Genomic DNA, 26,373 nt, shown 5'->3' with positions numbered 1-26,373 from the left:
ACCAGACACAGAAAGACAAGAACTGTATGATCTCAGTTAATAAAGTTAAACTTATATAAGCAGAGAATGGAGCAAACAGTGGTTACAGGGACTGAGAGGGATTGAGAAATGAGGAGATTTGGCCAAAGGGTACAGATTTTTCACTTAGAAGAAGAATATTTTCTGGGAATCCAGTGTGCATCACAGTGACTATAATATATACTTGACACAGTGACTGTAATATATACAGTAATATATACTTGAACTTCACCAAGAGAGTAGATCCTCAGTATTTCTTTCTCTCTCTCTCACAGAGACACACACACACACACACACACACACACACAGTGATATGTGAAATGATAGATGAAACTAAGTAATTTCATTTTGGAATCATTTATACACCTTAAATATATTTAATTTTCATAATCAGCATAATATGAAAAATAAGTAAACCTACAAATGCCTAGTGTTTGATGATTTTTGTGCTAGGCATTTTTCCTGTCCTTTTAAGTACTGGAGCAATCAAGTAGAATCTGGCACATATGTTTTCAAATTGAATTCAGACAACTTCTGAGATTTTATATTTAGTGGAAAGATTCTATATCTATTAGACATTTTGCCATATTTGTATTGCTGGATTTCTTCCAGTTTCTTCATTCTGCTTCCAGTTCACCTGGTTGTGGCAGTGGTAATAGTTGTGTTTTTTTTAGTTACAGATTGATTTCTCTCTAAATATAAAGCTTCTTTTGTTAATCCCTCAGCACTATTAGTTCTCCTTGAATCCATCACTTCATTCTTTGTCCTATTTGCCCTGCTAAAAGCATGGAGAATATTGAGCCTCAAAGAGTTTATTTTTTCTAAGAGTACACAGCTAACTGGCATGAAGACTAATTATTTCTGCAAAAGACTTACTTATCTTCTCTACTAAATTTTCCTTGTTTTTTAAACTATTTATTATTTATTTTTATTTGGAAGGTAGAGAGAGACAGGGATAGATAGACAGAAGAGCGCTTCCATTTTCTGGTTCATTCCTCAAGTGCTCACGACAGCCAGAGTTGGCCAGACCAAAGCCAAGAGCCTGGAACTCATCTCAGAAGCCCAGAACAAAGCCCAAGTTTTTTCCACTATGCTGAGGCATAGGAGAGCAAGTATATAAGCATAATATCCTTTTTACTCTGTAATTAAATGTTTTGCAAGATTTTTGAAAGAAAAATCACCTTGATTCTTGGCATATGTTCAGATACTGATTTAATGGCTCTTGAAGTAGAATATACTGTCTTCTGCAGTTGCTAAACCAATTGAAAGAAATGGTTTCCAAGGACCATATGTCTGCCAAAAGGCTATTGTGAATTATTGTAAATATAAATTATTGTCTTGCCAGGATACAGAGATTATTTCCATGTTAGAAATAGTCAAGTGTGAATGGGTTTCTTTGGTAGGCATTGGGGAACAACCCATTGTCTTAATTGGCCAGCTACAAATTATTGTATTTTAATTTTCTGCTATATCATTTGATTCATTTGATTCCATGCATCTTTGTAAATTTATATAGTTAATAATAACTTTTCTATAATTATCCTGGCAAATCACACTGTTTTTCCTTGAATAAAATGTTTATTCAACTTAAATTGTTACAAAGATATTATATACAATTCTTGCATTTAGACATTTTAGCATCTATAACTGTACGATTTTGTAACTTCTAATAGTTTAAGTTCTACAACATTTTTCACCTCACTAATTATATGTTATTGAAATTTTATTTCAAAGATAATAAGTTATTGATTCATTATTAATTTTAAGAGTTAATGATCTTAATATGGTTATAATATTTGCAGTTATTTTACATTGATAAATATTGAAGTGATTGTAAAATTTTCTGAAAGGGATAATTATATGTCTTTTTTGTAAAAACAATCTAAACTATGTACTTTACATAGTGGTCATTAATAGATAGTATTTGAGATTCAAATGCTTGAAAGGATCATTAAGTATTTGACTTTGAAAATCTTTGAAGTAAACATTTTAAACCTCAGTGTCTTTATGAAATGAATATAGTATCTACCGTACATATTTGAGGCAAGAATTAAATGAGGTTATCAATTTAAAGAGTGTGATGGTGAGACAATTTTATTATCTTAATTTTGTTTGATGGAAATATTTTAAAATCATTAATATACCACTTACAAATCATATAAACTCATACATGATGCAGTGTTTCTTTTCTTATTCTTAATTTCTGGTAATGGTTGAGAAAATAAATTAAATACTGTCTAATCTGCTAGAAGAGAACAATAAAGTTATGATATTCACATCAAAATTAACCAAGATTCTTTTAGTATTGAATATTTAAGAAATTTAAGAAAGAAATAAAGAGCTTGTCCAGATGAGTTCATACCGAATTGAACCTGCAGAAAATACTCACATAAATCAAATATATTTAGAACACTCAAGTGTGCTATTATTTTTTATTTTAATAAAAATGATGAAGTCTATTCCTTTTAACTCAATGGGGAATAATTAAGGAGAGATTATATTTATATATTTAATTTGTTTTTGACATCCAAACATGGTTGAATAACAGAATTACAGTACCATATTGAAAATATTTTAAAATGACTTAATGATTACCTTCAAGGTTTGTTTAAAGATTATTTTATGTATATTTAGTATACTACCCCATGTTGTAGGCCCTTTAACAAAGGATTTTAACATTTAGTATTCTGTGTAGTAATCTTACTGTGGTCCACTTGATGGCAGTATTGTACTTGGTAAAATAACTCGTGTTGTGTGATTTTTATACTTGGTTTCCTGTGTAATAGTGTAAGTAAGCCTTTCAATTAAAATATAAATTATGAGAGACTTATTTTACGTGAATACCTAAGTGGTTATGATTCAGAATATTTTGTGTAGGAATCAAACTGAATGTTACAAAACTGTTACATGTGGGAGAAGGAGTACTCTTGACAAATAAGGAAGTCAAAGTTTTCCAGGATTTACAAAGCATTGGCTCTGAAAGATTTTGTCTTTCGTCATTCTTATGCACATCTTCTTTACAGAAAAATGTAATTAGGAACTTTATTAAAAAAGAAGAATGTACATTCATAGGTTAAGAAACCTGCATAAAAAAGAATGTGCATCCCTAGGTTAGGAAGCCAACTATTATACTTAAAATAGTAGGGATCATGGCATGTGCCACAAAAGGAGTTGACCTCTAATGGCAGGGTAAGTGTTTCTGTTTCCCTCCAGTTGATATGATTTAGAACACCAATCAAAACTAGCAGCTCAGCTTTTTTACTAGAATATTATTTACTTTTTCTAGTATTTACATTGCCTCACCTTGAGTTTTAGTGATTTAGATCGGGAAAATGAGGAGAAGTGGGCATTTGGTTTAGAGGTTAAGACACATTGCAGTGCTTGGCTTTGTTTCCTAGCTCTAGCTCCAGATTCCAGCTTCCTACTAATACAGATGATGTGAGAGAGCAGTGATGACTCTAGGGAATGGAATCATGGTTCCCCTGTGGGAGAACTGGATTGAATTCCCAGCTCCCAGCTTTGGCCCTGCTCAGCCCTGGCCCAACCCCAGCTATTGCAGGGATTTGGGGAGTGAACCAGTGAATAGGAATGCTCTTTCTGTCTCTCTGCTTCTCAAATAAATGGACTTTATAACAATATTAAGGGCACACATTCCTTGTAGTCAAAGTTCTGCTATCTGGAGTCAGATCACCCTGCCAATGGTTAATATCCTTCACCACTAGTAATTACCTGTACAACTTTGGCTAGATCACTTAATTACATCTTCTTCATCTGAAATCTGGAATTATTGATATTATTTCAGACATGAAAAGTACTTAGAAACAAGTGCATGGTATGAAGTAGTTCTCCATAAATGTCAGTAATGTTTTTTCTTAGTATATAATCTAAACAGAATGGATCAAATAGCTGAGAGTTATTTGTGGATGAGTACATGTAAATATATATATTTATATATACATATATACATACACACATATTTTTAAAAGATTTTATTTATTAGAAAGAGTTAGGGAGAGAGAGGGGGAGAGGCACAGAGAGAGATCATTCATCTGCTGATTCACTCCGCAAATAGCTGTAACAGCCAAGGGTAGGCCAGGCTGAAGCCAGGAGCTTCTTGCAGGTCTCTCACATGGGTGGATGGGCCAAGAACTTGGGCCTTCCTCTTCTGCTCTTCCATGCTCATTAGCAGGAAGTTGGATCAGAACTGGAGCAGCTAGGACTTGAGTCGGTGCCCATATAGGATGCTGGCAGCAGAGGCAGTGCCTTTACCCGCTACACTGCAACACTAGCCCTGTATATATTTATATATTTTTGAAAAATGTTACAGTAGGAAAAAAAAGATTAGTTTTATTGCCAGGTTTATCGCATATACAATAGAATCTGATAATATTTTATTAAAACATTATTTTGATACTTTATGTAGAAAGCCAAATTTGGAGGAGAAACAAGTTAGAAGACTTTATAGTAGCTAAAATGAATGTTTAGGGGGTTCCGCGGCTCATTAGGCTAATCCTCCACCTTGCGGCGCCGGCACACCGGGTTCTAATCCCGGTCGGGGCACCGGATTCTGTCCCGGTTGTTCCTCTTCCAGGCCAGCTCTCTGCTGTGGCCAGGGAGTGCAGTGGAGGATGGCCCAAGTGCTTGGGCCCTGCACCCTGATGGGAGACCAGGAGAAGCACCTGGCTCCCGGCTTTGGATCATTGCGGTGCGCCGGCCGCAGCGGCCATTGGAGGGTGAACCAACGGTAAAGGAAGACCTTTCTCTCTGTCTCTCTCTCTCACTGACCACTCTGCCTGTCAAAATAAAATTAAATTAAATTAAAAAAATGAATGTTTAGTAAGATATCTATAATTTATGTTAATGAACTACAGCAAATGACAAGGGAATTATCATTTCTGACCCTATTGGTTGGAATACAATTTTTGAGTACTTAATCACAATCATCAACTGATACTTATTGATTGCTTTTTAAGGAACTTAGGTAATCATAGAGGATGCCAAGGGTTGTAAAGGATCCCTTGATACATAATGTACTTAAAATATATGTGGAGATGTATTCTTTAAAATTCGTGAAAAGAATGTCAAATAAAATGTGATGACAGTAATTTGGTGTCACATAGCATCATATGTTCAGTTGCCAAATGGACACCATATGAGTTGCTGAATTCATAGAGACGATGTGGAAAGCTTAAGTGCTGATGAAAAGGAATACTGGATGCGATGATCTTCTAGTTGATCCTGGATAGTAAGCTGTCATAGGAATAGTGGAAAGCAAAACCATTCAGGAAGGGCATTATAAGAACACATAGTCAAGGGTGGAGCAATGCTAGGAAAGCAATTCTCAGTGAAATGTTACATATGCGAGTGCCTTAAAATTGTAAACCACTTTAAATGTTAATTATCACCATGTACTTTACAAAGCATCAGTACATTTCATAGTGTATTTCCTTTATTTATTTGCTAGAACCAGTGGTTTATATATTGAATACACAATCCCTAGATCATGGAAATATGCTTAGTTCCAGGATAAAATCAATGCTCAGCTACAGTTTTGTGATGGGAAGGTTATATAATCAATGGTTTACTGTGGGGAGCAAACCGGACTAGACTGAGTTACTGGAATTAAGACTTATTGTATGCATCTGCTCTCCCACAATATGGCGCTGGGAGAGAAGTAAACAGCTTCCGCACAGCTGCCTCCAGTTCAACTAATAAACTGTAGGACTTGCTCCTGATTGGAGGAGAGCAGCGTACTCGGCGTGTGGGCAGCCGAGTTAGGATTGGCGGAGGAGGACTATAAAGGAGGAGAGAGACGGCATGCACCAGGAACATCTAAGGGGAACATCTAGCTGAAGGAACACCTGTGCAGCCCCCGAGAAGAGCCGGCCGGTGGTGTGCCGCTCCCCTGCGGAAGTGGGGAATGTGGCCAGGGGGAACTGCCTTTCCACGGAGGTGGAAGGGATAGTAGCCAACCCGGGAAGAACCAGCAGCAAACCCGGGGAGGGCCGAGCAGACGAAAGAACAGCGCAGGGTCCTGTGTCGTTCCTCCACGAAGAGGGGGAGCGACATAATGGTGCCGTGACTCGGATAGGAAACCTAGGAGGGAAGAAACGGGAAGAAGTGGAAAATACCGGAGAGAGAGACTAGCAAAGAGCCTAGGGGAAAGCCGGATGAGAAAGGTGCTGGCAGAAGCTATTGAAAGCCTAGGCATAGACTCGGATACGGACTGTGGGAAAGAAGTTAGGATTGAAAGCGAAAGTGAAAGCTTTCATAGACTCGGATGCGGACTATGGTGGGGAAGCTAGGAGATTGAAAGCGCAAGTGAAACCTGGAGGAGGCTTGGACTCGGATACGGACTGTGGGGAGAAGCCAGGAGAAATGAGAGGAATATTGTGGGAAGAAAACTTAAGGAAACATACCGGGTAGAGAAAAATGTTAGGGAGGATGAAGCCGGGAGTGCAGGCCAAGGCGGAGACATAAGCCACCTTGGAATTCTTCAAGTCACCCCGGGGAGCAAGAGGCGAAGATCTGGAACCAGACGCAGAGACGTGGGCCGCCAGGTTGAAATTCGCCAGGTTAGTCCGGGGAACTTGGACTGAATGCCGGTGGTGGCGGAAACATTCGCGGAAGCCGCCGCGTGCAGAGAGAGCACGGGGCGTGAATAGATAGGGAACCCGGGGCTGGCGCGAGGCCGTGGTGCGGGCGCGAAGTGCGTGGAGACCGCGGAGCGTGCGCGCAGAGCCGGGAACCCGCCGGCGGGGCGAGGCGCCGGGAAGCCACGCAGAGCCGTGAAGCTGCCGAGGGGCGAGGTGCCGAGAAGCAGCCTCGGGGCGGGCGCCGCCGGGAAGCCGCCGAGAAGCAGCCTCAGGGCAGGCGGCGCCGGGAAGCCGCGGGGATAAGAGAAACAGAAGTTTAGAAGTAAAAGAGAAACAGGAATGCTGGAAGATAGAAGTAAAATGGGAGAAATGGGAATGCCCGGAGATAGAGAAATAGAGAAATAGAAAGGCCTCCCTACAACACTGCAATGTGAGAGCTTGGATTCGGTCTGCCTGATTAAGTGAGGCGATGAGCACGATGAGCACCTGCGGTGGCTAGCAGCTTATGCGCCGCAGGTCACTGAAGACAGGCACGAATTAACATCAGTAAGGCCTCCCCACAAAAAGGCAATGAGAAGGCTTGGATTCGGTTTGCCTGATAGGGCTTGTAAGCCCCTGCAGGCAGAGCAGAGCATGCGCTGCAGGGCACGCATCAGCGCCTAAAAACCTCCTCACAACATGGCGAAGAGAGGACCCGGATTCGGTTTGCCTGATTGATAGGACTTGTAAGAGCCTGTGGCAACTCTAGCAAGTAGAGCAGAGTGTGTGCCGCGGGACACCGAAGACAGGCGCGTATCAACGCCAAAAATAAAAAGAAAGGGGGATCTGTGGGGAGCAAACCGGACTAGACTGAGTTACTGGAATTAAGACTTATTGTATGCATCTGCTCTCCCACAATATGGCGCTGGGAGAGAAGTAAACAGCTTCCGCACAGCTGCCTCCAGTTCAACTAATAAACTGTAGGACTTGCTCCTGATTGGAGGAGAGCAGCGTACTCGGCGTGTGGGCAGCCGAGTTAGGATTGGCGGAGGAGGACTATAAAGGAGGAGAGAGACGGCATGCACCAGGAACATCTAAGGGGAACATCTAGCTGAAGGAACACCTGTGCAGCCCCCGAGAAGAGCCGGCCGGCGGTGTGCCGCTCCCCTGCAGAAGTGGGGAATGTGGCCAGGGGGAACTGCCTTTCCACGGAGGTGGAAGGGATAGTAGCCAACCCGGGAAGAACCAGCAGCAAACCCGGGGAGGGCCGAGCAGACGAAAGAACAGCGCAGGGTCCTGTGTCGTTCCTCCACGAAGAGGGGGAGCGACAGTTTACAATTTGATAATCAAAAAGAATCCACATGTGAAGGTTATGTTTATTTTGTAAGATAGGGAGCTTGGTAATGTAGAGTCTTCATTCCCTTACGAGTTTTTCCCCTCTAGGATGACTAGGCAGCGAGTAGTTCTTCACAGCTCTGTTTCTGCCAGCACCCACCTATATACTTGATAATGGTCAGTGAGGAACTTATGATTTACTGTACAGAAAAGATGATATTCCTTCAGAAGTAAATTTTGTTTTGTCAATGCACTATGCAACATTAAGAGTTAATTTTATTTACAATGCTCTGCTTTCTTCATAACAGTTCTTTGTTTAGGGTTTATTTGTAAAGGAGGATAGGAGAGAGAGATCCATCTCTCTTCCATCTGCTGATTCACTTCCCACATGGCTGTAACAACCTGGGCTGGTTGAGGTCAAAACCAGGAGCTTGGAACTGTCCCCATCTCCCATGGGGTGGCAGAGGCCCAAGTACTTGAACCATTCTCCCCTACTTACTCAGGCACACTAGGAGGAAGACAGATCTGAAGGAGAGTAGCTGAGATTTGAACTGATGCTCTGAAATGGGATGCCGGTGTTGCAAGTGGGGCTTAACCTGCTGCACCACAACTCTGACCCCTCACCATAATATTTTTGCTTCTCTGGAACCATAATGGAGGGCCAAAATAGAAAGATGTTTAACATACCAATTTATGTAACTACAGATCAGTACATTCATAGTTAATTTATGTAGGTAAAGAATTTGAAGAACTGATAGTGACATCATGTCAATATATTTTCTATCTAGTATTCTTAAAAGGAGTCAAATGCAATTTTGTTAAAACATGAAAATCTATACTTCTCATTTCCAAAGACATGCACTCTTAAAATGTATATAGTGTTTATGAAATAGTTTACAATAATAGTTAGAAAGCAGATTACTGAAATTTTGGCTTGAAGTTCTACTTTTGCTGTTGTGTTACATATCACATAGCCCTCAGTTTACTTATCTGCAGAGCAAAAATAATGTGTGTATGAAACATTTATATACTTGTGAGGATTTAGTGGGATTATAATTGTTAGTAGTTTTATTATTGCTTCAGATATCAACACACAGTTGGCTTTTAATAATTGTTAGCAACCCTTGTGAGTAGTGCAGGTTTTGTGATTCTCTGTGGTTGCTTCTGCTCCACTTCTCTTTTGCTATCTGCTCTGCAAAATTAGCTTCAAATGAATTTAGAGCTTATTTTTATATGTGTCATTGTTGGATGTTTCTCTGGAAATATTGGATTAAACCCAAATGTGTCAAGATAGCCTACACCTCATGGTTGATTTGGCATGAATATTTAACTAATACAGGCCGTATTTTGGTGGGCCATAGGGTGTCAGGAGATGAGTATCGTGTGTCTGCAGGTCTTGGAAGAAGAAGCACTCACTGCCTTTGAGTTGGGACAACCTTTTCAGTTAAGTCTGTATGGGAATGACAGTCTTGGAAGGTAGATACAGTGTTTCTCTTGAGCAAAAACCAGGGTGGCCTCCTCTCTGCCCCTCCCTTTGGGTCGAAAGTCAAGCAAGGTTACCCTTCCCATTTTAAATGACTCAGGCTCATCAGACTGAATATTCCTCTCTGTGGGGGCATTCCACTGCATCTGCAGGTAACCTATGGTCCTTTTTTATGTTGCCTTAATAGAACTTAAGGCTCAGAGAATGCATGAAATATTGACTGTTTTTTACTGTTGCTTTGAATAATATGTTTGTATTCTAATCCAGGGATCTTACATCTTATGTCATCGTTCAAGAAATTAAATATTGTCAGGTAATACCAGAACATGCAGTAAAATTATATACCCTTTACTTTCTCTTTTATACTGTCTTTCATAGAGAGTTAGGGAATGGAGAGTTTTGATGGAAACCTGAAATGCCAAAATGACATGTACTTAATATTTAACTCTTCTAGTTAAAATTATTTCTAACATTTAAGAAGACATCCATTGCTTTATAGATATCACAAAAGCATAAAAATAATGCTATTAAAATTTTTTCAAAGCATTAATTAGTACAATCATCTCAAAGTGTAGTCATCATAAATTGTTTTGTTTAGAGAACCAAAAGCTAAGTATTATTGAAAATGCATGCTTGTTTCTCTCTAGTTATTATGTAAGCTATCTTTCTCCAGCAAAAAGTAGAATATCTGAACATTAAAATTGGACCAAGTTAGTTAGAAAAGAGTCCCAAATACATCCTTCTCAATAATTTCTTTTCCAGTGTTTTTTCCAATTTTGCTGTCCGCACACTACAGGATCATCATAGCTACAGATGTCCCTCAGCTTTTGGTCTTCCATCTACTCTATCAGGACTTTTTTTTTTTGGTACACTAGAAAGGCATCTCTCCGTGGGCTACAGTCCAATTGCAGTGAAATAGGCTTCTTCCTTTGCAGTTAAAGACCATGTAACATCGATATTTTCATGTAAGGGTTGCCTATGAGTAAACCACTTTTGTCAGTCTTTAGATTTGTATGTTTGAAATTCAGTACATGTACCTTATTATTAAACAGTTGATATTGTACTGTCTATGACACTGACTTTGTAAGTATTAACTCCACACAATAACTCTGTTATCCCTATTTTACATGTGAGAAAACTTTGGTAAGATTTTCTTTCTGCACATGAAACATAGCCATAAGGTAAAGCTGGGAATCAGCATGAGCAGGGGAATGTACAGTTGAAGTAGTTCCAGTCTCTGATTCCTGGTTTATATAATTGTTAGATTACTTATCTCCTTGGCAGTTTCTAATCAAGTATTTATCATAGTATTTTGTAATTACTTGAGTTTGTTATCTCCTTAAATAAACAGTAGCCCAAGAGCAGGACAATTTGTCAAGTAAATTGAGGTGTTGGTTTTTTTTCCCCCTCATTTTTGTATTGCTAATCCTAAAGAAATACTAGTAGCCTTTGACATCTAATAGGTACTCCATAGATGCTTGTTGAATGAATATCACTACGGTTACCAAAGTATACCAAATCCCTAGGAGTTTATTTCTTGCTTTGTATTTCCTGTGTTTAAGTACACTCCTGTGTTTCAGTTTTATTCCAAAAGATTACTTATCCAAATGCTATTCAGCTTTCTTAATATGATTAAGCAGAGACTTTCAAGTATAGAAAGGAAAATAAAATCTTTAGATTATTTAATAACAGCATGTGGCTTCCAAAAAATGCTAAAGAAAATTGTCAAGTGAAACACAAAGCAATGTTATCTTATTACTGAATATATACAATTTTAAACAAGATATTTTGTGATTTTTTATGTGTCTTTGTGCATTCACTTCTCCACCTATCATGTTAGTACATACTAGTGGTTTGAACTCTTGGAAATGCACATTTGTTATGCAAAATGAGAGAATGATGCTTTTAATATAAAATTATGTCTGTGGTCACCTTACCTGGATATTTTTGTTGTGCCCCTTGTAAAACCATTTGGGGCCACACTTTTATTTGTTACTTTTTCAAAATCAGCATGTTTTATTTTAAAATATGCTCCTTGTGAACTTAATGTCATTATTGGGAAGTGAGTGAATGAGCACAGTAGGAAATCATATTGGCTATTCATTGGTTTATAATTTTTTCTCTTATAACATGGTATGAAAGAGCTTCCTACACAAACCAAAAATAATATCTACTTATTTTTACCTTTAAATATATAATAAAATACTTTCTCTGAGATAGAAGTAGACTGTGGGGAAATAGAATGTAAAAGGTTTTAAATAATCTTTTTCCTTAGAGTTATGAAATCTATCTTCCCATATTCATGTTTTCACACAAACACAATGTTCTTCATTTCCAAGGATGAAGCTCACTATCTTTTGTGAGAGAAGTGTGAAGACTGTATAAATTGTCACATGAAAATGAAAGGTTAAGATCTGCTAAAATAGATGGTGTTGTGATTTAAAAGTTAAAAGAAATTCACAACTTTGAAAGCATTAATTTGACTTATTAACTGGTGAAAATATAAGCCATGGAGAAGTCCAATAGCTAGACCTCTTAGTGAACTATGGTTCACAACCAATATGACAATAATATGACTGGAGCCCTCAGGGCAGGATTCATAAAACTGAATACGCAATGAAGGCTGTTAAGCAAGTTTCAACTACAGTTAGTCAGAAATCAAAAGCCTATGCAGTACTGGCTACATTGAAAAGGGAATATTAGAGCTAGCAGATCATTGGAAGAAAATTTTCCAAGTTGATAACCATTTTGATATCTCAACTGCCAGGCTTATTTCCCAAGCAAGACTGTTATGTAATTTTATGTGCCAGTAGTGTTTGGATTCTGGATGTTTCTTTAACAGACCACCTCCTATGTCTCATCTTAACATCTTGCTGGAAGCAGAACTAAAAAAACCATGAAATACAGTGTGTACAGAGACTGTATGGAATTGGACTGCCTATTGCTAGTTTTGGTAATATGGACTGTCCCATTTTCCTAACTTGTCCACATGCTGTTTGGACTGCAGAGCTACAACCATTGGTACCCATTTTCAATCAGCCTATATTTGCTTAGAAAGAGATATTTCTGAATTTATGAAATACAGTTTATATGAACTGGTTAAACCATGATGTGTATGCATTAAGAGAAACTCTTCCTGCAGAGCAGGACCTAACAACCAGGTTTCCTGTTGGTAAAGACTTGTAGTTTACATTCAATGAGGATAATGATGTGTTGCCATTCCTGGAAGGTCTTCCAGAAAGACCGCAGAGAAATACATTAGCTTAGCCTGCTGATGAACCTGTAGGCAAGGTTGATGAATTGATGAATTAGTGGACCTTAAGTGATAAACCAGTCTGTACTTGTATTATATATGTGCAAGAATATGAAGAGCACATACTCGTGACTGTAATCTGTACTTTGAACCAAAAGGTACATGGTGGTCAGATGATATGTTTTACAAATAAGCCCAGATGTTTTTGCCAAGCAGCTTCACTGGAAGCATATAATGGGTATATTTTTCTTTAAGAAGACCAATATAAACCATTTAATAGTAGTAGTATTGATGTCTGTACTAAAATTTTATGATGAAAAGTGGATAATCTTAGAAATCATTTTTGGTGTCTGTAAGGGATTGATTCCTAGGATGGCCGTGGAAATTGAAATCCTTGGGTACTCAACTATCTATTTTAAAATGGTGAACTCTTTGAATATAACCTGTGCACATCTTTCTATATCCTTTAAATCTATGGAAGATTATTATGTTGCCTAATATATTAGCAGCTACAAAAAAAGACCTTTTCTATAACTAATTCTCAAAATTTAATCTGAGTCATACAAGGTATAGCTGCACATAGTTTATTTACCTTGGGAGGAGATAAAATGAACCCAATTAATCTCCTTCAAATCTCCCTGCTTCAAGAATCCAGTATCCTTCCAGAGAATAATCCCTGTACTGTGTTTTTAAATAAAAAAAATCTGTGATATTATTCCCTTCAAGAATTGCCCCTTTTGATTCTATAGGTATGTTTCTTAATTATGTTAATATTTTAATTTAATATCATTGTTGAATATACACATAAAATTTATTTATAAATATATGGCTATTCCTTAAAAGATCACATATTTAGCACACTTTGTGTACTTTACATTTTCATATTTAGGTAATACTATTATTCAAAATATGAATAGGAGCATACATACTGAAAATGTCAACTAACCAGTTCCCTGACAACCAGTAAATTAGCCAAAGAGGAAAGCAGTCATAGGAGAGATGACTGTAAAGGCACCGTGACAACAGAAAATACTGTTGTTTTTTATTATTGACATAATTGACAAAAACATTGTAAGTGTAAGTAGTCTTAGAGGTCATCTAGTTCAGAATGTTTTCAATATGAATGAACAAATGAACAGATATGGTTAAGTTAATAACAATGTAAAATTAAACCACTGTTAGGACCAGGGTCATAACAAGAATTTCCTTGCAATTGCTGAATAAAGATATGTGAAAAACCATACTTAGAAGATTGCTTGTAACAATCCACTGTGAAAAATGTGCATGTCCTAGAAAAAAAGGAATGTGACTAGAATAATTTAGAATACTGATGAATAAACTTTTTACTCTAATGTGTATGATCTGAAAGAAAAAATAAATTCCAAAAATTAATGCTTAAATATAAAATAATAATCTGTGACTTATATTAGCACATAGTTCTATGGTCTAACCTAGATAATTTATTTAATAAAAGTTTTAAAATGGAATACCTTACTCTGAATGGAGCAGTAAGAAAAGCATAGAATTTGCGTAAAGGTTCAAAAATAGGCAATGGAAGAAGAAAGAATTATTGTGAGGATTATACAAGTGGAGATATAGAAGAGGAAATGTCCAAGTTGTATTAGAGTATGGGCTGCTTAATAGGTCACTTTTAAAAGTTATATTGAGGTTTTAAATATATATATATATACACACACACACATATATATATATGTATAGAAGTTTTTAAATACTGTCTCGGAATCTTGGCATCAGTCTTTAATTTTATTACAAGCAATTATGGTGTTTTCAGAAGAAAAGTAGTATTGTGAAACTGATTCTCACATGGCAATAATCTGATGGTAGCACGTGAATACACTAAATATGAAGGAATACAAGACATGAAAATTATGGCAATAGCCAACACGTACAATGGTGAGGTTCCAAACTTTATTAAGCCACACTACTATTCAGGCATCCAGCCAACCATCTTTCAACATATATCTGTTGAAAGTCTTCTGATTAGAGGGTAGTGTGCTAGATCAAAGAGTACTCACATAAATATCTTATTTTCAGTTCACTCAGTTTACTAGTATATATGTGTGTGTGTGTAAAGAAAGTTAAGGATAAATGGTAACTAGGACAGATTTTCTTTTTTTTAACAATTTATTTTTTTGACAGTTATAGAAAGAGGTTGACACACACACACACACACACACACACACACACACAGAGAGATAGAGAGATCTCCATCTGCTGGTTCACTCACCAAATGACTGCAACTGCTGGAGTTGAGCCCATCTGAAGCCAGGAGCTAGGAGCTAGGAGCCAGGAGCTAGGAGCTTCTTGCCAGTCTCCCACATGGTGCAGGGGCCCAAGGACTTGGGCCATCGTCTACTGCTTTCCCAGGCCATAGCAGAGAGCTGGATGGGAAGTGGAGCAGCCAGACTTGAACCAGCACCCATATGGGATTCTGGTGCTGCAGGCTGGGAATTTAATCTGCTGTACCACAGAGCCAGCCCCAAGGAAGGATTTTCTAGAAATGGTGCTTGATGGATAAGAAATATTGCCCTGGTTGAAAGAAGTATTGGAAGCAATGGGGTTAATTATGTGTAAAATATAGTACTCTAGAGTATTGCATACTTGCCAAACTAAATATGCTGCCGTATGTTTGGAATAAAATATGTATTCAGTGAAATAGTAAGAATGAAACGGGAAATAGTTGTACTTGTTGAAATCACAATTAACCAGCTCTTTGCTGTGCGTCCTCTTCTGTCAGATATGGATTTCCATTATTTTTGTTTTTAACCCAGTCATTTATTTTATAATTAATGGCTTTAAGAAATATAATTTGCTCTGTATTTTTAAAAATTTGAAATAATAGTAATGGATCTAGTTTACTGAGGATATTCTAGTCCTTTGACAGGATAATTATTCATATGTCCCTAGCATTCTTTGTTGTCTAATGAGTAAAGTCACTATCTTTGTTATGAATTGTCTTTTCATGATATTTGTATAGGGAAAAAACAGTGTCTCCATTTGAGTGAAAGGGCAGCCATTTTTAAAATTGTAAAATATTTGAATGTATAAGCTCATATTCTGCACCTGTAATGTGATTCACTGCATTTACAGATGTTACCCTTTGCATTTTCTTGTGGGAATTTCGGCTCACAACTGGCATAAGAAAAGGTGGATACTCTTGCTACTTGTTAGGAGTAATACAGTCATTTTCCTCTAAGCCAAGAGCCTTGTGGCTTCTGCAGGTATCTGTCAAACAGTGGCAGGCTAACGTGTTAGCTTGCAGGAAAGGTAACCTCTTAATACCTTCAGAGTTATTCAGTTTTGTCTGTAAAGATGGCATTGTTACAGATACTATATTTCTAGAAGATGATAGATGAAAGCCGTGTGGTTTGATAGAAGGATCCAAGGAAATTTTGTTGGAATTGGTGATGAACATGTTGACCAGATTAATGGCCAGTCAGGCAATAAATTGACCTTCACTTCATTTTTTTTTTTTTAATAAGGAAGGATTTGAAGTTTGGTAGCAAGCAGAGTTCTGGGAAGTAAGTATAAAGAGATCAGCTTAAACAGTGCCAGGGTTGTTTCAAATTCTCCTTTCCTTGTGTGTATGTTGATAGTGGGTGGGAGGGGGTGTGTTTCCTTGACAATCAAATTTAATTGATGGGATTCAGCCAAGATTCCACATTGATGATGTGGGCTTGGCCCTCTGAGTAAATTCTGTGCACTTTTTTTACCCCTCATTTCTGAATACAGAGTAGAAACTTGATGCATTGTATGGGTTAGTACTTTCCTGTTGCGTTAAGTGTCAGGGGAAAGCCTCCCACTGAGGAATGGCTGTGTGCAGAGAAGGGATAGTACCTTGGAGCCCTACAACATATTTGCTCTTTAAAGCTATAGTCACTGTTGCTGATTATACTGCCAATTCTATTCTGGAAGAAGGGAGTAGCTTCCAGCTGATAGGTACCCTTTGGGGTCTTGGACTTGTTGCCTCTGGATAGCACTAGCAGTCACTCCTTTTGAAAAGCAGCTGTTATGTTGGTACTGGGCTCTTGTCAAAACTCTGACCTGTGAAGGCCTTGTGGTCATCTGGCCTGAGGTTCCCATCTGGGGGTCAGTGAACTCAACTCTGACTAATTAGATAGGAAGGACTCAACAAGAACACACTGGATTATCTCTGGATGCACCTTAGCTTTATTGAGTAAGTGGCAATTATCCCTCCAGGGGAAACTGCATTCCCCACACCACCCTCTGAGGCAAATCTGCTGACTCAGTGGGTCCTTGATTCACAATTTCCCTTAAATGCTTGGGCCTGAAGTGTGTTGAGTAAGGTTAGTGGAAATTCAATAATATCTGCTGGGCTGCTGAAGCTGTAGAAACTCTGAAGCAGCTATATTAAACTAAAAATGCACTAGGTCACTTTGCTCAGTGGACAAAACTCAAAGAATTTTCATAGCTCTAGCCAATAATTCCATTGATGAACATTATTGGATTGCATTAGCCCTTGATAGTTGCAGATAGTTTGTTTGATCTGCCATTTGAGAAACTAAAAATTCTCACAGAGCTTTTCTGGGGTTTTGGAGAATGGGGACAAATTTCAACTGCTGGTCGTGTTATTTTGTTCGTTCATGTAGATGCTCATACTTCTCTGCCCAGACAAACTGTAATAAAGCTCATGTTTCAGATTGCCACTCTTTCCAGAAACATCAATTGACTTGACATGGCAACACATCCACCTAAACAAGGTAAAGGATGCTATTTTTCTTATGTAGAGGCTGCCACTGCATGTAAGACTTGTAACTCCTGCCAAAGTTGATGTGCTTTTCCTGCAACGTGAGCAGAATCTCCTTAGCTGAGGCACTGCCCTAACCCATGCCTGGCACGTTGATTAAACTGAACAGATGATCTCCTCTTAGGGCTCTCAGTGGTGCCTTTTGACTGTAGATACTTTGACTCCATCCATGCCTTTACAACCCAGAGACTCATTTTTGTCGTGAAGTTTGCTTTCTAGAGTTTTTAGTCTGACATTAGTGTTTTCTTTGTTGAAAAAAAAATAGTTTAAAAAAATTGGCTGAGAGATGAGGTGTTCAGTGGAATTGCCACACTGCCTCCCATCCACAGGTATCATTATTAAACTTTGTAATGCCCTCCTTAATAGTAATCTCAAAAAGAGTTTAACTTTAAACCTTTAACCTCTTTTATCAAAAAAAAAAAAAAACCTGAAGAAGTTTGATCATTGAGTGCGTATGTTCCCAGGAAAGGATTATCTTCTTTCAGCCAGTGCCCAACAGAAGGGTAGAGGGTAGGTGAAAAGTAGGTGTATCATCTGTTATTTGGTGCAATGTATCTTTATTTATCAGCTCACCCAGCACCTCCTGTCTTAACAGAAATAATGAATCTGGGTGAAAAAAATCAAAGTTGATGTTTATTCAGGCCTTCAGAATGACGATTCAAACCTGGAAATAACCAGTTAGTTGCATGGGGTGTCTGTTCTATAAGCCTGAGTGTGATTATGAGTTTTATACTTTTCTTACAGGGTAAGTACATACATATTACATCAAGTCAGGTTTAAACAAGCCAGACTTATAAGAGCTTATCAACCACACTGAAAGGAGGAATTCATTGAAAATCGAAGAATACCTGGTGATAGCTAACAGACTTGATTATTGACTAAGGAGGTACATTACATTCCCACACTCATTCCCCAAGGGATGTTATTCGTATACAAGGAGAGGCAAACAGTGGTTTGTTAATCACTCTTCTGACAATGCCCTTAAATTTCCGTACTTTTTAAAGTATAATGAATGTTTCCTTGCCCATGATTGAAGTTTTCTTGGTCATAGTTGAGGTTCATTAGGTCATCTTATCTGGGTTCCAGCTACAGGGTATTTTCACAGCTGATTTAGGCCTCTGCAGCCATCATTAAAAGTCTACACCAGTGAAAGGCTCAGTATGTCCTGATTGGTCTCCCTCTGGTTCTCATCTCAGCCAAAATGTGGCTTATAGGATTCAAACTTAATTCTAGTTCATCTACTTTGATTTTTTTCTTGGATTGATATTCTCCTAGACTGATTGAGTGCACTGTTCAGGGAGTCCCTCTGAACTGGTTGACATGACCCAAAGTGAGTGCTATAATGGGTTTCTGAAGGATTTAAGAAAATTCCATTGTCCTTTTGTTACCTATTCCCACTGATAAGGCAAGATGTGAATTGGGGTTGACCGGAAAAAAAAGTAACATGTAGCTACCGGAATTAAGGATAATTTTATGGTTGTGGAGGGAGAACAATTGTACAAGCTAGAAAGAGCAGTTTAGACTCTGGGAGGTATGCAAGTGGTGGGTAGGGAGGAACAAAACTATCCTTTTTTTAAAAAAGATTATTTATTTGAAAGGTAGAGTTACAGAGAGGCAGAGAGAGAGAGAGATCTTCCATCTGCTGGTTCACTCCCTAAATGGCTGCAATAGCTGGATCTGTGCCAATCCAAAGCCAAGAGTCAGGAGCTTTTTCCAGGTCTCCCAGGTGGGTGCAGGGGCCCAAGCACTTGGGCCATCTTCTACTGCTTTCCAAGGCCATAGCAGGGATCAGAAGTGAAGCAGCTGGGACTCAAACTGGTGCCCATATGGGATGCCAGCACTGCAGGCAGTGGCTTTACCCACTATGCCGCAGCACCGGCCCCCAAAACTATCTTCCTCTTTTAGAACCATACTTGGATCCTTCTTCATGAAGAAAAAACTGCTTTAGCTCTCTCGATGTAGTACTGTCAACATGTTTAAATTTAACTGAGTTCTGTGTCTTTAAGCCCCATGAGATGGCACTAAGAATGATTAGATAACCAGTCCTCTTAACACTACTTAGAAGTCTACTGGATATAGTTGGGGTGACCATAGGGTTTTCATCTCTTATTTGATACATTTGCAAAACATTTAGACATCGTCCACACCCTGAGTTCAGTAGCTGTCAGTTGGCCATTTTTCATGGCATATTGATGCCACTTGTGTGGTCATATGGACACCAGGGCAGGGTGGATTGATTGCTTTCAGGAAATTCCTCTAAAAACAAGGACCAGAATCAATTATCTAAACTTAATAGGAAACTATAAGGCTTGCCAGTTAGGTTTATATCTCCTTTCGTGAGATATGCACAAGGAATAACCAGTTGCCCCTGGTGGCCTTGGGATCATAGTAGATAATCACCTCTTTTTCAGTGGCTACAGTCAGACACACACACACATACACACACACACACGGACACCTGCACACATTCACACATAGCCACATACAACGACACATTCACGAGAAATGCACAAGGAATAACCAGTTGCCCCTGGTGGCCTTGGGATCATAGTAGATAATCACCTCTTTTTCAGTGGCTACAGTCAGACACACACACACACACACACACACACACGGACACCTGCACAAATTCACACATAGCCACATACAATGACACATTCGCCAATCACTGTACCCATACATCTACAAGCAGCCGCACCTAAACAAGTCCCCCAATTGCTTATATGAATTTACAGACAGTAGTGGCCTGGAGCTGAACTATTACATGACAGACTTATGGACTGCTAGCCAAGCACTTGGACCTGTTGATTACTATGACATGAGTTACTGTAGAAGCACAGGCATGTGGGAGCACAGAGATAAGGGGGCAAGGGCAAAAGGTGTGGGAACTTGATAAAAACCATCTTCCCGACAGTCCATCCCTTCAAATTTCCTTGCCTCACAATCTGCATATACATTGTTTGTGCAAAGGTCCCTGTGCTAGGAGTACACATAGGGTATGGAACATTATATCCAAAGACCATAACAACAATTCAAGTTACAGCAACAAACTATAGGGTATTACATAAACTATTCCAACACTGATTGGGTTTTATTATATTGCTCTCAGACTAAAGTCTTTACATGTATCCAAGTGTGGTTTTATAACAAAGTCCAGTGTGGTCAATGTCTGTGGCTATCTTTTACAGCAGCCCAGCTGCAAAGCACCTATCCAAGAAGCCAATTGGTTGGTCACTGTTTCAAAGGAATTCAGTCCACCAGGATATTTGCAGCATCAGGCTGTATTCATCTATTTGGGGAATAAGTCCAATAAAATCTATTTTCTGTCTCTCAAGAGATGACTCCAGATGGCTTAGCAAAATGCGCATAACTGCTTTTAAATCTGCAAGAGTCACAGGTTAATATATTAAATCATGACATAAGGTGTTGCTATGTCACAACTGCAAGGCTGAGTGCACAGAGGTATCAGCTGATTTGGGTTTATCTCCAAGAGCAGAACACCATCTACCTCTATACCCCATGAGTAGGTGAACTCTGAAGCCTTGAATAACACTGGAGGTTCAGTATTGTTCTGTCACCAGGGGACTCAACGATTATAACTGCCAGGTAGTCTCTGGCACTGGCTGTACCCAGGGGTGGCATTGTTTTCTTCTGTTTCTGCCTCTGCCAGCTGTGTTGCTCTCTCTCCATCTTCCACTGGTTGTTTTGGGCTCCAGCACTTGGGAGTATCACCTTTTACTTTGGTAATACTCCAACTGGGATTTCGATCTTGTCTCTCAGGGAGTCCCAGCCCACTGGCTCACAAACAACAGAAGGCCCAGGTGCTCTTCATGAAAGACACACTGATTGTGTGCTCTGCTGCTTTTCCTAGGAGAGTGCTCAGCTTCTCTGAAGCCCTAGGCTTTTGCCTGCATCTGCCCACTCCACTATGGGGAGTGGAGTGCAGTGCCAGTTGATGCTCACCTTTTCTGTAACCCCAGGGTCCCACTTGGCATTGCTGTTGAAGACCGTGGTGGGGGTATCCAGCCCTGTCCTCAGCACCAGGGAGAGGCCAGCCCATAGCACCTGCTTAACTGAGTGGCACAGCTCCAGTGGGCGGAGAACATGCTGTAAGCCTGGGTGCTCCATTCCAGGAGTCTTCAAGATGCTATGCATGAATCCTACTGCAATGATGGGGTCAGTTGGGACTGTGGAGGATAAAACATTCCTCCCTGCCACCCACAAACAGTCCCAAGGGCCTTGCAACTTACAACCAAGGGTGTTGAGATCAGTTCCAAGTGGGTGCCTTGGCTCGGGGCCTCACTCACCCTCATAAGCTACAGCAACATTTTTGTAGCAGCATCATTTTTACCTGTATCTTGGTCTTTGATGCCTCTCCTGGGTGTTAGAGCTCCTGTATTTGTTGCTTCCTTAGGGCCACCTGTGTCAAGGTCTCTCATTGCTCCTCCCACTGCTACTGCAGCCACTGCTCCATTCCTTTGACCCGTTTCCCAGATGAAGGGAGGTAGAGTAAATGACCTTAAGCTGGAACTTACCACCACTGCACTCAGAGTTGCTGCCTTTTTCCATTTTTTTCCCTCTGAGGTATGTTGGAAGGTTCACGTTGCTCTAATTTTGATCTGAAGCTCAACATTATTCTCTGCCCACAAGGTGGTGAGAGGACCCATCCCACGGTGGCATCAGCCATTGTCTGGGCATCCCTCGGATCCATTTTTGCCTCTATGGCAGCCAGCCCTATTCTTGGATCTCAGCCTACAGTGGTTTGGCATTGCTTCATGCCCACAAGGCAGTTAGGAAGACCCACCTGCAGCCCCTGATGCTATCTTGGTGTCTCCCTGCTCGGACATCTTTCTGAGCCCAGGCATTGCCTTTGCTACCCTAATGGGCAAGTCATAATCACTAGCCACCACATACTTGTGGCTATCCATCCCTAAATTCCACCCTCTGATTCCATGCTCAGCTGAAAGGAGTCCTGCCGACTATACTGAAGTGTATACCTGGGGCTTAGGTCCCAGGACAAGCAGATCAGATTCTGACAGGTCAGAGAACAACTTGGGAGTGTTTATGGGTTTATATCTTGTTTACTCACAGCAACAGTGAGGAATGCACAAGGAACAGCTGCTTGCCCCTGAAGGTGGTGGGGCCACAGGAGAGATCTGCCTTTGTGTCCATAGTGGTGGTCAGACACACACAGAGACATCTACACACATCCACACATAGCCACATAAAACAAAAGCTGCATTCACCAATAGCCACATCCACACATCCATAAGCTGCCACTGTTAACAGAGTCCCTTAGTTGCTTATTTGGAACTACACACAATTGTGTCACAGAGCTAAACAGCTGCATAACAGACCTGTGGGCCGCTAGCCAAGCAGATGGGCCTGTAGGTTACCATGACACCAGTTACCATAGAAGCACAGAGATATGGGAGCACAAGGATAAGAGGATAAGGTCAAAAGGCTTGGGAACTTGATAAACACAATCTTCCCAACAAGGTGTACAAGTAAACACCAACAGTAGATTATGTAGTTCTTAGATTACTGCAGAGATCTCTCCAAAATAGGCTTGGAAGACTGTCATTCATTATTAAATTGCACCCTACATGGAGTTTTCTATACAGTGTGATTCACCAGTTTGAAAGGCAGTAAAGATTTCTTTGTGTCCTCAGCTGAAGTGATCAATGATATGACTTAATCCTTCTTGCCATACCTATCTTAATGACTTGTGTCAGGATCAGTACAGAAAGCCACCTGGCTTTTTAAGGCAGTGTCTAAACTGTGTCTACAACTCTGGAGACATGGTTAAGTTCAGTACTACAATTCAGTTTCATATTGTTCAGAATTCTGTTGTTAGTAGTCTTAATTAAATGCTTCATGGGATAAATCAAATGGGTTTGGTTCCATCTTCTGTCAGATTTACCAGAGTGACTGACAGAATGTTATATTTATGGGAAAATTCTCAAAACACTAAGATGCTGCCATAAAAAATAATTTGACACAATTCTCCCTGGGTCACTCCTACTTCTGCAACTTTTTTTTTTTAAATAAAGATTTAATTTATTGGAGAGGTAGAGTTACAGAGAGAGTGAGGGAGAGACAGAAAGGTCTTCCATCTGCTGGTTCACTCCCCAGATGGTTGCAGTAGCCGGAGCTAGACTATCCAAAGCCAGGATCCAGGAGCTTCTGGATCTCTCACATGGGTTCGGGGATCTAAGTAGTTGGGCCATCTTCCATTGCTTTCCCAGGCACATATGCAGAGAGCTGGATTGGAAGAGGAACAGCCAGGACATAAACTGGCTCCTATATAGGATGCCTGCGCTGCGGGTTGGGGGTTAGACTACTACATCACAGCGCCAGCCCTGCAACTTCTTCAAGCAAAGTAACTCGCTGTTGTTTTCCAGAATATTGTTTAGGGATATTTGTACAGTGAGCAGATACAGAAGAGTGAATTAGTATCTACCTGCAGGGTGAATAAATAGTTTACTTCTCAATATTGAAAGCTTGCATTCCACCTTCACCTCCTATAAAGGGTTTGTTATATGCTAATATTATTTAGCCTTTGTGTTGCCCTGTGGGAATTGGCATACACATACACATACAAAGACACATAAACATTATGCTGTCACTATGGCTATCGTTTTCGGTATGAATAAGAAATTTCTTTGTGTCTGACCCAGGAGTCCTGTGACCTCTTCTAGGATTCACAAAACAAGTAGACTAAAAGTTAGCTTATTTATGGGTAAAATTTTAGACATTTCACTTATACTTCTTCATAGACACATTACTTTTTGAACTGTAAAAGAGTATTAAGGTGTTTTTGAAGCTAATTTTCAGAGAGGGGATCTATTCCTCTAACATTTATGACTAGCCAGTAAAATCTCCTTTTTACTGAAATTTAGTTTCATAAAATGCTTTGCTCCCCTAAATCTGAACATGTGCCAGATTATCAAACAACACTATATATCAGCAGTGTAATTAGGCAGAAGTGCTAGATAAATTGAGTGTAATCTGCACAGCAAAATGCTAAATCATTCTAATGGAAAATAGATTATACCAGCAACATGTAAATAAAAAGTGCAATGGTCTCCAAGGAAAATGTCAGTAGCCCATCAAATCTGTTAATTATTTAAGGGACTAACTTCTAAGAGATGGAACTAATCAAATAACCAGAAAATGTATGCCAGTGTCTTAGCAATGTAAGTATTGCTAAAATTATAATAATCGGGTTAACTTGTGAGTATCATATTCTAAGGTGTAGGGAACCTAGTATAATTCCATGTACACAATAAACCTGATAATAGTTGAGATTGGATGAAAATTTTAACATATAAAATAGTCATCTGTTTTTAATTTTTAAAACATATTCTAAAATATTATTATATTGGAAATAGAATAAATTATAGAAATGGTATCACTGTTTTTTCTTCCTGGCAGTATGTTTTTATTTCATCTATAGATTCTCCTGGAATTTAGATCTTACTTCTTTCCTGTCCCCAAATTATGTAACACGTTCGTTCGTTCATTCATTCATTCATTCATTCACTTATTCATTTGGTAATTTTTTAAAGGTTTATTTATCTATTTGAAAGTCAAAGTCACACAGAGAGAAGAGAGGCAGAGAGAGAGAAAGGCAGGGGGTGGGGCGGTCTTCCATCCAATGGTTCACTCCCCAATTGGCTGCAACTGCTGGAGCTGCGCCGATCCAAAGCCAGGAGCCAGGAGCTTCTCCTGGGTCTCCCACATGGGTGTAGGGGCCCAAGGACCTGGGCCATCATTACTGCTTTCCCAGGCCATACCAGAGAGCTGGATTGGAAGTAGAGCAGCTCATGTGGGATGCCGGCATTGCAGGCCAGGACGTTAACGTGTTGTGCCATAGCGCTGGCCCCTCATTTGGTAATATTTACTGATCATGTGTTGTTTTGTATGCAACATGTTTTGGGTCTTTATGATATCATTTAGAATTTGACAGATTTAAGTTTCAGGTATTCCTGTATGTGCTGGCACCGAGCTAATCTGTGCCTTCATTAAACTCAGTGCATGTGTATGAGCTGTCTGTGTTTAGGTCTGACTGAACTAACATGTAAAAGTGACTTGGTAACCAGAATAAATAATTTAATTAGCAAAACATTTTATGATTTTTTTTCCAGATTTGTTTCCAAACAACACATTTGGTCTAGGTAAGCTGCACTGATTGTGTGCATTTTAAAAGGAAAGAGCATTCTGTTTTATAGTGGGTAAGTGATCCAAAGCTAGGTTGCAAATCAAATTCAGAATTTCACAATAAATTGCATGTCTGTTCACTGTACTGTATACTTAACATTTGGCAGGTGATAGAATGGGTTGGAAGATTTATAATTGCAACATGAGTGAATCTTTATATCTTTAGTGGCTTTTCAAAGTTACATATTTTTCATCACTCTAAATTTACATTAATTTTGAGGCCATTAAAACAAATGCATTTTTGCTGCTTTTCTTGCTACATCCTTGTATTGCTTGTTTATTCCTTAGGGTGTAAATGCCCCTCAGGGGGCAACAAATTCCCTTATTGAAGGCAAGTCCTTTTTGCTGAAGGTTTTATGTACATGAAGATGTGGCTTCCCTAAGAGAGGGGGATGACAATAATGTGGGAAGAACAAGTAGAAAAGGCCTTTTCCACTTGCTGAGTAGACAGGATCTTCAGAATGGTTCTGGTGATGTGTGTGTGTGAGATAATAACTAGCACCAGGGTGACCACCAATGTCATAACTGCTGAAGTCCATCAATTCCATTAAACTTGTGTGTGAACAGAATATGTCTATGAGGGGACCATAGTCACAGAATTGGTGATGGAGTACATTGGATGCACAGAAATCCAGCTGACTGGTAAGAATGATTGAGCATCAGATGATGAGGAATTGGCCCATACAAGAGCAGAGAA

At 39.4% G+C, this 26,373-nt stretch overlaps 1 protein-coding gene and 1 pseudogene across 7 annotated transcripts in view; both read left to right on the top strand.

Annotated features, from left to right (window-relative positions):
* Positions 1–26,373, top strand: part of CCSER1 (coiled-coil serine rich protein 1) — a 1,459,660-nt gene that overhangs the window by 225,136 nt on the left and 1,208,151 nt on the right. The gene's annotated exons all lie outside the window — the stretch shown is intronic.
* Positions 7,930–25,581, top strand: LOC127483166 (proteasome subunit alpha type-1 pseudogene; annotated as a pseudogene).

Source organism: Oryctolagus cuniculus, chromosome 8 (assembly GCF_964237555.1).
Source record: "Oryctolagus cuniculus chromosome 8, mOryCun1.1, whole genome shotgun sequence".
NCBI lineage: Eukaryota > Metazoa > Chordata > Mammalia > Lagomorpha > Leporidae > Oryctolagus > Oryctolagus cuniculus.
Note: the sequence above shows the minus strand (reverse complement) of the source record. Positions and strands in the feature narration are given on the sequence as shown.